Source organism: Nicotiana attenuata, unplaced genomic scaffold, assembly GCF_001879085.1.
Source record: "Nicotiana attenuata strain UT unplaced genomic scaffold, NIATTr2, whole genome shotgun sequence".
NCBI classification, from domain to species: Eukaryota; Viridiplantae; Streptophyta; class Magnoliopsida; order Solanales; family Solanaceae; genus Nicotiana; species Nicotiana attenuata.
Genome location: NW_017670568.1, coordinates 186,655 through 201,164, shown reverse-complemented (window position 1 = coordinate 201,164; position 14,510 = coordinate 186,655).

The window sequence follows — 14,510 nt, the reverse complement described above, 5'->3', positions numbered from 1 at the left end:
ATCTAACAAAGAAGGCTTGAAGAACATACCATACAAACATAACGAAACAAAAAAGAAATTAGCAAAGACAGATATGCAATTGTTGCAAAAGGCATCAACCAACACAACACATTCATGCACAATACCAAAGACTAAACAACAAGGTAAACCTTATTAAACGTTTAAGGCTCAAAAATAACATTCAACAATACAAACCTATTGTCTGCACACACTCAAGAAAAAAGACATCAGACAAAGAGCAACAAATTCAAGCAAGAAAGCTACAATAATAACAACATATTTAAAAGCATTCATCTATTACTCATATCCATGACATGAATTTTTACCTCATGGTGCCCCAAAAATGGATCAAAAACCAGAGAGGAAATAGTGCTCTTAGTTGTAATTTTTAGTTCTTCAAGTTACCTACAAGAAAAATTCAGCACCACAAAATTTCTAGGTAAAACTGCTTAAACCAGAAATAATTAAATAAAAAAGACATGTCACATTTATACACCTTTCAAGAGAGGCTATATAGGACCCGCATCCACCATCCAGATTTTCTTCACAAATAGATGACTCCTTCAATCGATTTTTGAAAAAAAAGCATCCTATCCTCATGAGATTGAAGTCGTAGAAATTAGCTTGAAGAATCAATGCTCCTCCAAAGTAATCAATCAAACGTTTGAGGTCATCCAAGTTTGATTCATCAAAATAATCTCCAAAAGCGTATCCTTTATAATTTTTAGACTTGAAAAATTGGTTGCAAGGTAAACATTTGAACCCTGTAAGTTTGGACCCGGTAGGTTTCGAGAGAGACATTAGAGGAGCTTAGGATTTTTTTCAGTAGCTTTAGAGTAAACGAAATTAGGGTTGGAATGAGGGTTTCATATTCTATCTACTTATATAAAAACGACAGTTTAAGGAGCTTCCGGTCACATGCCTACTTCACATAAGGGTATTTTCTGTATTCTATAACGTATTTACTGTTATTTCACTTTTTCCATCTTAAGAAGTACAACACAAATCCTTAGGAAAATATGCGCCCAACTAAAATTCTCACATGTATCAACAGCCTATTAGACTTTTTTATGCTATAAAATTATTGTTTTTTTTTTCTCTTCACTATACAACTGCAAGAAGAATAAATTCAAGATAGAAAATAAATTGCGTGGAGCTGCAAATACCACAAAAAGATTGCACCATGCACTACAAAATAATTAGGGTGCAATATCATTACATGCAACCATTTCCCCTGCTGGCTTGGAGGTGTCCCAGCCACCACTCCAACATTATCAAGCCTAGGAGATAAATTACCAATCAGGGGAGTTGGCGTGTTCGCCGCAAAGCTCCCAGATGAATCGGAAGAAGTTCTACCTTTTTGGTCCAATGTTAAACCAGCATTGTGTGCAGGCACCACTTCAACACTATCAAGTTTTGGAGATAAATCCATTGTGGCGTATTCGGAGATAAGTTGGAAGAACTTCCACCTTTTTGGCCGAAAGCTAAACCATCATTGTTTGGAGCTTAAGCAGGTAAATTATTTACCGATTCAAATTATTCGGCTACAGCTTCATGATGGATTGAAAGTGAACCACCATGGTCATTTGGCGTGGCTTCATCAACCCGTATAAATTGGGTAACATCATCTCCATTGGGAATTAGAATTAGTTGAACACGGAAAACAAAGCTGCCCAACATTGGAACCAAGCTTGGAAGAACAGATTCAGCAACACTCTACAACAAAGTGAACTAACCTTAGTCCACTAGTAATACATTATACACTGACAAAATAATTAGTTGATTCTTACTTCTGCGTAGAGATTCAAAATACGAGGGAAACATCCTCAACGGAATACTTAAAGATTCTCCCAACTTGTTGGTGAAAAGCAGTTAATAATTCCATTTTTTGCTAACATCAATTATTTCAAAAGTCAAAGAGCATCTACAATCAATAAAATGAGAACTTAAAATACAACCAATCTAACAACAAATATATTTTATGCATACCTAACTGTAGCATAATCTTGCCCATTGCAGTGAGAACACTCTCGATCTGTAACCACACCATTACATGTTTAACATGTAACGTAAAACACACAATCCTTAATGCCATGAATGTTAGCCTCTAGCAAGAATGTGACAGGTTGAACAGGGAAAAAATAGCAACATATTATATATATATATATATATATATATATATATATATATATATATATATATATATAGATATATATATATTGCAATTATTGCAAAAGACATCAAACAACAAAACACATTCATGCACAATACGAAAGACTAAATAACAAGGTAAACCTTATTGAACGTTCCAAGACCAAAAATAACATTCAACAACACAATCCTTTTTTCCGCACTAACTCAAAAAAATGACATCAAACAGAGAGCAACAAACTTAAGCAAGAAAACTAAGAAAATAATAGAATATTTAAAAGCATTCATCTATTACTCTTATTCATGATAAAATTTATACCTCATGGTTACCAAAAAACGGATAAAAAATCAGAGAGAAAATAGTGCTCTTAGTTGTAAATTTTAGTTCTTCAAGTTGCCTGCAAGAAAAATTCAGCACCACAAAATTTCTTGGTAAAAATGCTTAAACCAGAAATAATTAAATAAAAAGACAGGTCATATTTATATACCTTTCAAGAGAGGCTATATAGGCCCCGCATCCACCATCCGGGTCTTCTTCACAAACATATGCCTCCTTCAAACGATTCTTAATAAAAAGCATCATGTCCTCATGAGATTGAAATCGTTTAAAATTAGTCTGCAGAATCAATACTCCTCCAAAGTAATTAATCAAGCGTTTGAGGTCATCCAAGTTTTATTCCTCAAAATAATCTCTAAAAGGGCATCCTTTACAATTTTTAGACTTGAAAAATTGATTACAAGGTAAACATTTGGACCCTGTATGTTTCGACCCGGTAGGTTTTGATAGAGACATTAGAGGATTTTAGGGTTTTTTCAGCAACTTTAGAGTAAATGAAATCGGGTTTTGGAATTTGTCTATCTTCTTATATAGAAGCGGCAGTTTAAGGAGCTTCCGATCACATGTCTACTTCACGCAAGGGTATTTTCAGTATTTTATAACGTATTTACTGTTATTTTAATTTTTCCATCTTAACAAGTACAACACAACTCCTTAGGGAAATATGGGCCCATCTAAAATTCTCACACGTATCAACAACCTTTGAGATTTTCTTTATGCTATAAAATAAATATTTGTTTTTCTCTTTACTCTACAACTGCAAGGAGTATAAATTCAAGACGGAAAATAAATTGCGTGGAGGTGCAAGTACCACAAAAAGATTCTACCATGCACTACAAAAAGATTAGGATGCAATATCAACAGATACAAGCATTTCCCCAGCTAGCTTGGAAGTGTCTCAGCCACCACTCCAACATCATCAAGCCGTGAAGATAAATTGCCAATCAGGGGAAGCGGCGTGTTTGCCATAAAGCTCCCAGATGAGTTGAAAGAAGTTCCACCTTCTTGGTCCAATGTTAAACCAGCATTGTGTGCAGGCACCACTTCAACACCATCAGGCTTTGGAGATAAATCCATTGTGGCGTATTCGGAGATAAGTTGGAAGAAGTTCCACCTTCTTAGCCCTAAACTAAACCATCATTGTGTGGAGCTTGAGCGGGTAAATTCTTTACCGATTCAGATGATTCGGCTACAACATCATGATGGACTGGAAGTGAACCACCATGGTCATTTGGCGCGGCTTCAACCTCCCGTTTAAATTGGGCAACATCATCTCTATTGGGAATCGAAATTGGTTGAATATGTAAAACAAAGCTGCCCAATATTGGAACCAATTAGATTGGAAGAACAGACTCAACAACACTCATTAACAAAAATAAACTAACCTTAGCCTACTATTTACCCATTATACACAGACAAAACAATTAGTTGATTCTTATTTCCGCATAGAGACTCAGAATACAAGGAAAAACATCCTCAATGGGATACTTAGGACCCGTTTGGCCATAGATTTTGCCAAAATAAATTTAGGTTTTATTTGGCAAACACATGTTTGGCCATAGATTTTGCCTATATTTTGGCAAAATCCCAAATCTAGCTCAATAGCTGGTCTTGGGTCAAAATATTTATAAACACTAATAATATACATATTTTTCCTACATAAATTTGGGAAATATGTTTTGAAAACGTATGTCCAAATACATTTTCATCTTCAACCCAAACTTCACCCAAATCAGATTTTTCAAAATAAATTCGGGAATATATAGCCAAACGCTAGCTAAAAGATTTTTCCAACTTGTTGGTCAAAAGGAGTTAATAATACCACTTCCTTTCTAGCATCAACTACTTCAAAAGTCAAAGAGCATCTGCACTCAATAAAACGGGAACGTAAAATACCACCAATCTAACCACAAAAAATCAGAGACCACTAATATGTTTTTATACATACCTAACTGTAGCATAATCTTGCCCAATGCAGTAAGGACATCTAAAACTCTTCGACCCTCGAACGGTAACCATCCATTACATGTTTTACATGTAACGTAAAACATACAATCCTTAATGCTATAAATGTCAGCCTCTAGCAAGAATGTGACACGTTTAACAGGGAACAAGCAGCAACATTTTCATAAATGTTGAGATCTAAGAAAGAAGGCTTGAAGAACACACCATACAAACATAGTGAAACCAAAAAAAATATTAACAAAGACACATATGCAATTATGCAAAAAACATCAACCAACAAAATACATTCACACACAATACAAATGAATAAACAACAAGATAAACCTTATTAAATGTTCCAGGCCCAAAAATAACATTCAACAACACTAACCTATTTTTTGCACTAACTCAAACAAAAAGACATCAGATAGAGAGCAACAAACTCAAGCACGAAAACTAAGATAATAACAAAAAATTTAAAAGCATTCATCTATTACTCTTATCCATGACACGAATTTTTACCTCATGGTGACCCAAAAATGGATCAGAAACCATAAAGGAAATAATGCTCTTAGTTTTAATTTTTAGTTCTTCAAGTTGCCTACAAGAAAAAAAAAAAGTTGCCTACAAGAAAAATTCAGCACCACAAAATTTCTAGGTACAAATACTTAAATCAGAAATAATTAAATAAAAAAGACATGTCACATTTATATACCTTTCAAGAGAATCTATATAGGCCTCACATCCACCATCCAGGTCTTCTTCACAAACAGATGCCTCCTTCAAACGATTCTTAAAAAAAAGCATCATGTCCTCATGAGATTGAAGTTGTTAAAAATTAGCCTGCATAATCAATACTCCTCAAAAGTAATCAATCAAACTTTTGAGGTCATCCAAGTTTTATTCATCAAAAAAATCTCCAAAAGGGTATCTTTTACAGTTTTAGACTTGAAAAATTAATGGCAAGGTAAATATTTGGACCCTATAGGTTTGGACAGGGTAGGTTTTGAGAGAGGCTTTAGACGAGCTTCGGGTTTTTTCTGCAGCTTTAGAGTAATAAAATTAGGGTTTGGGATGAGAGTTTCATATTCTATCTACTTATATAGAAGCGGCAGTTTAAGGAGCTTCCGATCACGTGCCTACTTCACACAAGGGTATTTTTACTATTCTATATCGTATTTACTGTTATTTACTTTTCCCATCTTAATAAGTACAACACAACTCCTTAGGAAAATATAGGCCCAACTAGAATTCTCACATGTGACAACAGCCTTTAATACTTTCTTTATGCTATAAAATAAATGTTTATTTTTCTCTTTACTGTACAATTGCAAGAAGAATAAATTCAAGATAGAAAACAAATTGCTTGGAGCTGCAAGTACCACAAAAAGATTCTGCCATGCACTACAAGAAGATTAGAGTGCAATATCATTAAATACAACCTTTTTCCCCTGCTGGCTTGTAGGTGTCTCAGCCACAACTCCCACATCATCAAGCCCGGGAGATAAATTACCAATCAGGGAAGGTGGCGTGTTTGCCACAAAGCTCCCACATGAGTTGGAAGAAGTTCCTTCTTCTTGGTCCGAAGCTAAACCAACATTGTGTGCAGGCACCACTTCAACACCATCAAGCCTTAGAGATAAATTCATCAGGTCATTGTGGCGTGTTCGGACATGAGTTGGAAGAAGTTCCACCTTCTTGGCCCAAAACTAAACCATCATTGTGTGGAGCTTGAGCAGGTAAATTCTTTACCGACTCAGATGATTTGGCTACAACTTCATGATGGACTGGAAGTGAATCACCATGGTCATTTGGCATGGCTTCATCAACCCGTATAAATTAGATAACATCATCTCCATTGGAAATCAAAATTGATTGAACACGAAAAACAAAGCCGCCCGACATTGGAACCAATTAGCTTGGAAGAACAGACTCAGCAACATTGTACAACAAAAGTAACTAACCTTTGTCTACTATTAACTCATTACACTCAGACAAAATAATTATTCGATTCTTACTTCTGTATAGAGACTCAAAATATGAGCGAAAACATCCTCAACGGATTACTTAAAGATTATCCCAATTTGTTGGTCAAAAAAAGTTAATAATACCATTTCATTGCTAGCATCAACTACTTCAAAAGTCAAAGAGCATCTACAATCAATAAAATGGGAACGTAAAATGCCACCAATCTAACCACAAAAAAAGAGACCAAAAATATGTATTTATACATACTTAACTTTAGCATAATCTTTTTCAATACCGAGAGGACACCTAAAGCTCTTTGACTCTCGAACGGTAACCGTACCATTACATGTTTTACATGTAACGTAAAACACACAATCTTTAATGCTATATATGTCAGCCTCTAGCAAGAATGTGATACGCTGAACAAGGAAAAAACAACAGCATATTCATAAATGTTGAGATCTAAGAAAGAAGGCTTGAAGAACACACCATACAAACATAACGAAATCAAAAAAACATTAGCAAAGACACATATGCAATTGTTGCAAAAGACATCAACCAACAAATTACATTCATGCACAATACTAAAGACTAAACAACAAAATAAACCTTATTAAATGATGTAGGCCCAAAAAAATATTCAACAACACAAACTTATTTTTTGCACTAACTCAAGAAAAAAGACATCAGACAGAAAGCAACAAACTCAAGCAAAAAAGCTAAGATTATAACAAAAAATTTAAAAGCATTAACCTATTACACTTATCCTTGATACGAATTTTTACATCATGGTGACCCAAAAATGGTTCAGAAATATAAGAGGAAATAGTGCTCTTAGTTGTAATTTTTAGTTCTTCAAATTACATACAAGAAAAATTCACCACCGCAAACTTTCTAGGTAAAAATGCTTAACCATAAATAATTAAATAAAAAAGCAGGTCACATTTATATACCTTTCAAGAGAGGCTATATAGGCCCCACATCCACCGTCCGATTTTTCTTCACAAACAGATGCCTCCTTCAAATGATTCTCGATAAAAAGCATCATGTCCTCATGAGATTGGAGTCGTTGAAAATTAGCCTGAATAATCAATGCTCCTCCAAAATAATCAATCAAACGTTTGAGGGCATCCAAGTTTGATTCATCAAAATAATCTCCAAAAGGGCATCCTTTACAGTTTTTAGACTTGAAAAATTTATTGGAAGGCAAACATTTGCACCTGTAAGTTTGGACGGTAGGTTTTGAGATAAGACATTAGAGGAGCTTAGGGTTTTTCAGCAGTTTTAGAGTAAATGAAATTAGGGTTTAGGATGAGGGTTTCATATTCTATCTACTTGTATAAAAGCGGTATTTTAAGGAACTTCCGATCACATGCCTACTTCACACAAGTTTATTTTCAGTATTCTGTAGAGTATTTACTCTTATTTTACTTTTCCCATCTTAAGAAATACAACAAAACACCATAGGAAAATATGGGCCCAGCTAAAATTCTCACACGTATCAACAGACTTTGAGAATTTTTTTATTTAATAAAATAAATATTTATTTTTCTCTTTGCTGTATAACTGCGAGGAGAATAAATTCAAGATGCAAAACAAATTGCGTGGAGCTGCAAGTACCACAAAAGATTGCACCATGAACTACAAAAAGATTAGGGTGAAATATCATTAGATACAACCATTTTCCCCTGCTGGCTTGGAGGTGTCCCAGCCACCACTCTAACACCATCAAGCCCTAGAGATAAATTGCCAATCAGGGGAGTTGGCGTGTTATCCACAAGGCTCCCAGATGAGTTGGAAGAAGTTCCACCTTCTTGGTCCGAAGCTAAATCAGCATTGTGTACAGGCACCACTTCAACACCATCAAGCCTTGGCGATAAATCTATCTGGTCACTTTGGCATGTTCGAAGATAAGTTGGAAGAAGTTCCACCTTCTTGGCCCAAAGTTAAATCATCATTGTGCGGAGCTTGAACAGGTAAAATCTTTACCGATTCAGATTATTCGGCTTCAGCTTTATGATGGGCAGGAAGTGAACCACCATGGTCATTTGGCGGGCTTCAACAACCCGTACAAATTGGGTAACATCATCTCCATTGGGAATCAGAATTGGTTAACACGAAAAATAAAGTTGCCCAACATTCGAACCAATTAGCTTGGAAGAACAGACTCAACAACACTCTACAACAAAAGTAAACTAACCTTAGTCTACTATTAACACATTATACACAGACAAAATAATTAGTCAATTCTTACTTCTACATAGAGACTCGAAATATGAGGAAAAATATCCTCAGCGAGATACATAAAGATTCTCCCAACTTGTTGGCCAAAAGCAGTTAATAATATCATTTGCTTGCTAGCATCAACTACTTCAAATGTCAAAGAGCATCTGCAATCAATAAAATGGGAACTTAAAATACAAATAATCTAACCACAAAAATCAGAGACCACAAATGTACTTTATACATACCTAACTGTAGTATAATCTTGCCCAATGCAGTGAGGACACCTAAAGCTTTTCGACTCTCGAACGGTAACCATACCATTATATATTTTACATATAGTGTAAAACACACAATCCTTAATGCCATGAATGTCAGCCTCTAATAATAATGTGAAAGCTGAAAAAGGAAAAAGTTGCAACATATTCATAAATGTTGAGATCTAATAAAGAAGGCTTGAAGAACATACCATACAAACATAACGAAACCAAAAAAAATATTAGCAAAGATATATATGCAATTGTTGCAAAACACATCAACCAACAAAACACGTTCATTCACAATACGAAAGACTAAACAACAAGGTAAACCTTATTAAATGTTCGAGGCCCAAAAATAACATTCAACAACACAAACCTATTTTTTGCACTAACTCAAAAAAAAGGACAAAGAGAAACAAACTCAAGTAAGAGAGCTAAGATAATAAAAAAAAATTAAAAACATTCATCTATGACTCTTATCGATGACACAAATTTTTACCTTATGGTGACCCAAAAACGGATCAGAAACCAGAGAAGAAATAGTGCTCTAAGTTGTAATTTTTAGTTCTTCCAGTTACCTACAAAAACAATTTAGCCCCATAAAATTTTTAGGTAACAATACTTAAACCAGAAACAATAAAATAAAAAAGACATGTCACAATTATATACCTTTCAAGAGAAGCTATATAGGCCCCACATCCACCATCCGGATTTTCTTCACAAACAAATGCCTCCTTCAAATGATTCTTGAAAAAAAAAAGCATCATGTCCTCATAAAATTGAAGTCGTAAAAAATTAGCCTGAATAATCAATAAACCTCCAAAATAATCAATCAAATGTTGGAGGTCATCCAAGTTTGATTCATCAAAATAATCTCCAAAAGGGCATCCTTTACAGTTTTTAGACTTGAAAAATTGATTGCAAGACAAATATTTGGACCCTATAAGTTTGGAGTCGGTAGGTTTTGAGAGAGACATTAGAGGAACTTAGGGTTTTTTCAGTAGCTTTAGAGTAAATGAAATTAGGGTTTGGGATGACGGCTTCATATTCTATTTACTTATATAAAAGCGGTTGTTTAAGGAGCTTCCGGTCACATGCCTACCTCACACAAGGGTATTTTCAGTATTCTATAACGTATTTACTGTTATTTTACTTTTTCATCTTAAGAAGTACAACACAACTCCTTACGAAAATATGGGCACAGCAAAAATTCTCACACGTATCAACAACCTTTGAGATTTTTTTTATGCTATAAAATAAATGTTTATTTTTCTTTTTATTGTACAACTGCAAGGATAATAAATTCAAGATGGAAAACAAATTGCGCGAAACTGCAAGTACCACAAAAAGATTGTACCATGCACAACAAAAAGATTAAGGTGCAATATCATTAGATGCAACCATTTCCCCTGCTGGCTTGGTGGTGTCCCATCCACCACTCCAACATCATACAGCCCTGGAGATAAATTACCAATCAGGGGAGTTGGCGTGTTCACCACAAATCTCCCAGATGAGTTTGAAGAAGTTCCACCTTCTTGGTCCGAAGTTAAACCAACATTATGTGCAGGCACCACTTCAACACCATCAAGCCTTGGAGATAAATCCATCAGGTCACTGTTATTAGATCCTGTTTTAATGATGTAAATAATATACATGTGCAGGAAATAAATTACAAGAAGTAAAGGAGAGACCACAAGACTGCTGGAGTAATTCATGATGTATAAGGGAAGAAATCAATTAACAGAGATTACCATACAATCAGCGAATCTGGACAACTAAGGAAAGGACTCGCGAATCTGGACGGAATCCAATCAACAAGTCAATCAGCAAAGAGCAATGATTAGCTGAGTTGAAGAGAATCAAATAAGCCTTAAGTTAAGGCACAAATCAAGGGCAGCATCAGGGGAGATTGAAAGAAATGAGGAGATTGGTACGCGACTAAGTTTGGAAGAACCAACAATCAAGGAGCAGTCTTCACTCTTATCTCTGCTGAAGGAAAGCAATCAAAGAGAAGCAACGTCTCACTACCTTATTCTTGGAAAGAATCAATTCTTTCCAAGGATCAAATCTCTTGGGTTGTCAAGCCTCTACCATCCATCAAAGTATTTATACCCCATCATAAACCCTAGTCGATATACTTTGATCGAACCAAAATCACTCTCTTTATTCTACTGCAAACAAGCATTGTAGTTCACTTAGATCTGCTATGTAACAAGTCAGGGAAAGAAAGAGAGCATAACACTGGTGAGACATTGTATCAAAAACGAGTGCTAGAGAAACTGTGTGAAAACTCACGACAATTGTACTCGGAGAAACACTTTTACTAAGGAGAACTCCCTTGCAACCCAAGGGGACTGGACTAGGATTCACATTGAATCCGAACCACTATAAAATTCTGGTGTCTTTAATTCCTGCAATTACTTTCTGCAATTTACTTTCCTCTACTATATCTGCTGAATTATCACATCTAGTCGACTACTCTAGAAATAAGTCAACTAATAAGCAATTAAGTTTAAATTTTTACAATTCACCCCCCCCCCCCCCTTGTACTTTCAATTGTGGCATGTTCGAAGATGAGTTGGAAGAATTTCCACCTTCTTGACCCAAAGCTAGACCATCATTGTGTGGAGCTTAAGCAAGTAAATTCTTTAGCGGTTCAGATTATTCGGCTACAACTTCATGATGGATTGGAAGTGAACCACCTTGGTCACTTGGCGTGGCTTCAACAACCTGTATAAATTGGGTAAGATCATCTCCATTGGGAATCAGAATTAGTTGAACATGAAAAACAAAGCTGCCCAACATTGGAACCAATCTTGGAAGAATAGACTAAGCAACACGCTACAACAAAAGTAAACTAACTTTAGCCTACTATTAACACATTATACACAGACAAAATAGTTAGTCGATTCCTGCTTCTGCGTAGCGACTCAGAATACGAGGGAAAACATCCTCAGCGGGATACTTAAAGATTCTCCCAACTTGTTGGTCAAAAGTAATTAATAATACTATTTTCTTGCTAGCATCAACTACTTTAAAAGTCAAAGAGCATCTACAATCAATAAAATGGGAACTTAAAATACAACCAATCTAACCACAAAAATCAGAGACCACAAATATGTTTTATACATGCCTAATTGTAACATAATCTTGCCCAATGAAGAGGACACCTAACGCTTTTCGAATCTTGAACTGTAACCATACCATTACATGTTTTACATGTAACGTAAAACACACCATCCTTAATGCTATGAATGTCAGCCTCTAGCAAGAATGTGACATGTTGAACATGAAAAAAGCAACAGCATATTAATTCCAAATTCGCTAATTAGAGCTTTGTAAGGTAGAGCTTTCATCGATGATTGTGCTTTGTATTTAAGAGCAATGGTATTATATCGTCATTTTAATAGTTGCAGTGATACATTGCTAGCCGTTTTGCCTTATAAAGAGTAAGCTTGTAATTTTAAAGAGTTTTTAAACAATATCATCCCTATTGTTTCTCCAAAAATTTCATTTCATCCTTATATTCTTTTAAATTTTTTAAGATAAAAAGTCACAATTTTATTGCCACTTAGAAGAGATACGTTTGAAGGAGGAGGATATAAACCTTGTTAATGCCCCATTTCATCCGAGGGCGGCTCAAGCGTTCTAGTGGTTATTTGGTGGCCTTAAGTTTAAAACGTAAAAAATATTTTTTCAAAAAAATATTTTTTTTCTTGCCTTTTGAGATATAATGTTGTAAATAATTTTCTTATTCTCGATTTCTTCTAATAATTTTTTTCAAATGACAATATCGCTTACTCATTTAATCTTTCTCGAGAATTATTGATTTTAGGTAAGATTTTTATTAATTTTAATATTAAAGAACTTATTTCTATTTGGCAACTATTATATGAGTTGTTAATATTATTTTATAAGAAATAAATGCATTTGAAAAAGAATTAAGTTTTTTTATTTGAGTGAATGTGTCTATTAGAGTATTATTTTCTACTTGTACTATTTTTTTAAAATATTTTTAATTTAAAAAATAAGTCTAAACTATCAATATTCGAATTAAGACAATATGTTTTTAAGTTCTCGTCATCTAATGATCTCAAATTTTTTCCAGTAAAGCTTTTGAACTGTTGAACTTTTATATCCATGGAGAAAGAAAGTAAGAAAGAAATTAAAGAGAAAGTAGACAATCTTATGCGAGAAGGGAAAGAAAGATTGTGACTTAGAAAAAAAGAGAGTGTAATAATTGACAACTATTCATACATCCTATAATAATCCTTCTCACATTAAAATTTAAATTTAATAAAATTGTCTTTCTTTTTATATGAAAATTTTACTTTTTTACTAAAAGTACTATATCTTATTTATTTTTATTTTTAAAGAAATCATAATTTTATTATTGCTAAAAAATGGAGGCTCCCAAATTTGGGGCCTAAAGCAAGTGCCTTACTTGCTTCACCATAGAGCCGGTCATCCTTTTGATATTTTACTTAACATGAAGCATTTCTTAAGTTTCACAACAATAACAAGAACAACTATTCCTCATTTCCAAACAAGCTGGGGTCGGCCATATGAATATTACTTATGCTTTTCATTTAGCTCAATTCATATTCTCATCATTACCAAAATAAAATAAAAGTGCAAGTAAAAAGAAACTAGTAATAATACTAGCAATATAAATTCTATACCAAGTCTAAATCCCCCCCCCCCCCCCAACCAACTAGTAGATATCATCTATATAGATTTTTCTCTTTTATTGTGTCTTATCTTTAGTTACGTTTGCATTGATTCTAAGGATTTTCAAGATAATTTTCCATGTAATTTTAGATCTACCTTGTCCCCTTTAAATTTTCCAAAATTGACCAAAATCATCCCAGTTATCTTCTCCATCTTTTTCAAACGGAGCTTTCTCTTTGTCACTGCATTTGATTCATTTTTCTATTTCTTTTAATTTCCCACAAGATCGTCAGAGAACAAAAGGAACTGAATTGTTGGAATGCACCAAACTATAAAGAAAAATCTCCGTTACAAAAGGATGGAAAACTTGAAGGATGATTTTTGTCAATTTTGAAAAACTTAAAGGATGTTCATGTTAAAATAGGATTTTGGTTAAAAACTCCAAGTTTAAAAGGCCCAATAACAAAAATGTCTGGCAGCTTATAAAAACTGTTTTTTAACCAAAAACCAAGAAAGAAAGTTTTGCAACTTAAAAAAAAAAAAAGACTTACTTCGTTTTTTGTTTTAAAAAAAGAAAAAGAAAATTGCATTCACTATTTTAAATATTTTGCAACCACTTCTTTTCTTTTCTAACAAGTAGTATTAATAAACTTTGTCCCAATTCGTGTTTTGGGCATGCTAAGTAAATGGTTATTTTTTTCAACGCATTGACCATCAAGTTGACACATTATTAGGTCAAACCTATAAGTCAAGGAAAAGAATAAAAAACTATACGGCAAATTTCATCTTTTGCACCAGTGTCCTTTAAAGGACATGTGTAATGAAAAAACAAAATAAAAATTATACGTGAAATGGCATTTGATTTCCATCCGTATTATAATTAAGATTTATTAATTAAAAGTAACCTTCACAATTTAGCTTGTGACCACATCTGATGTCACTTTGTTACATAATTC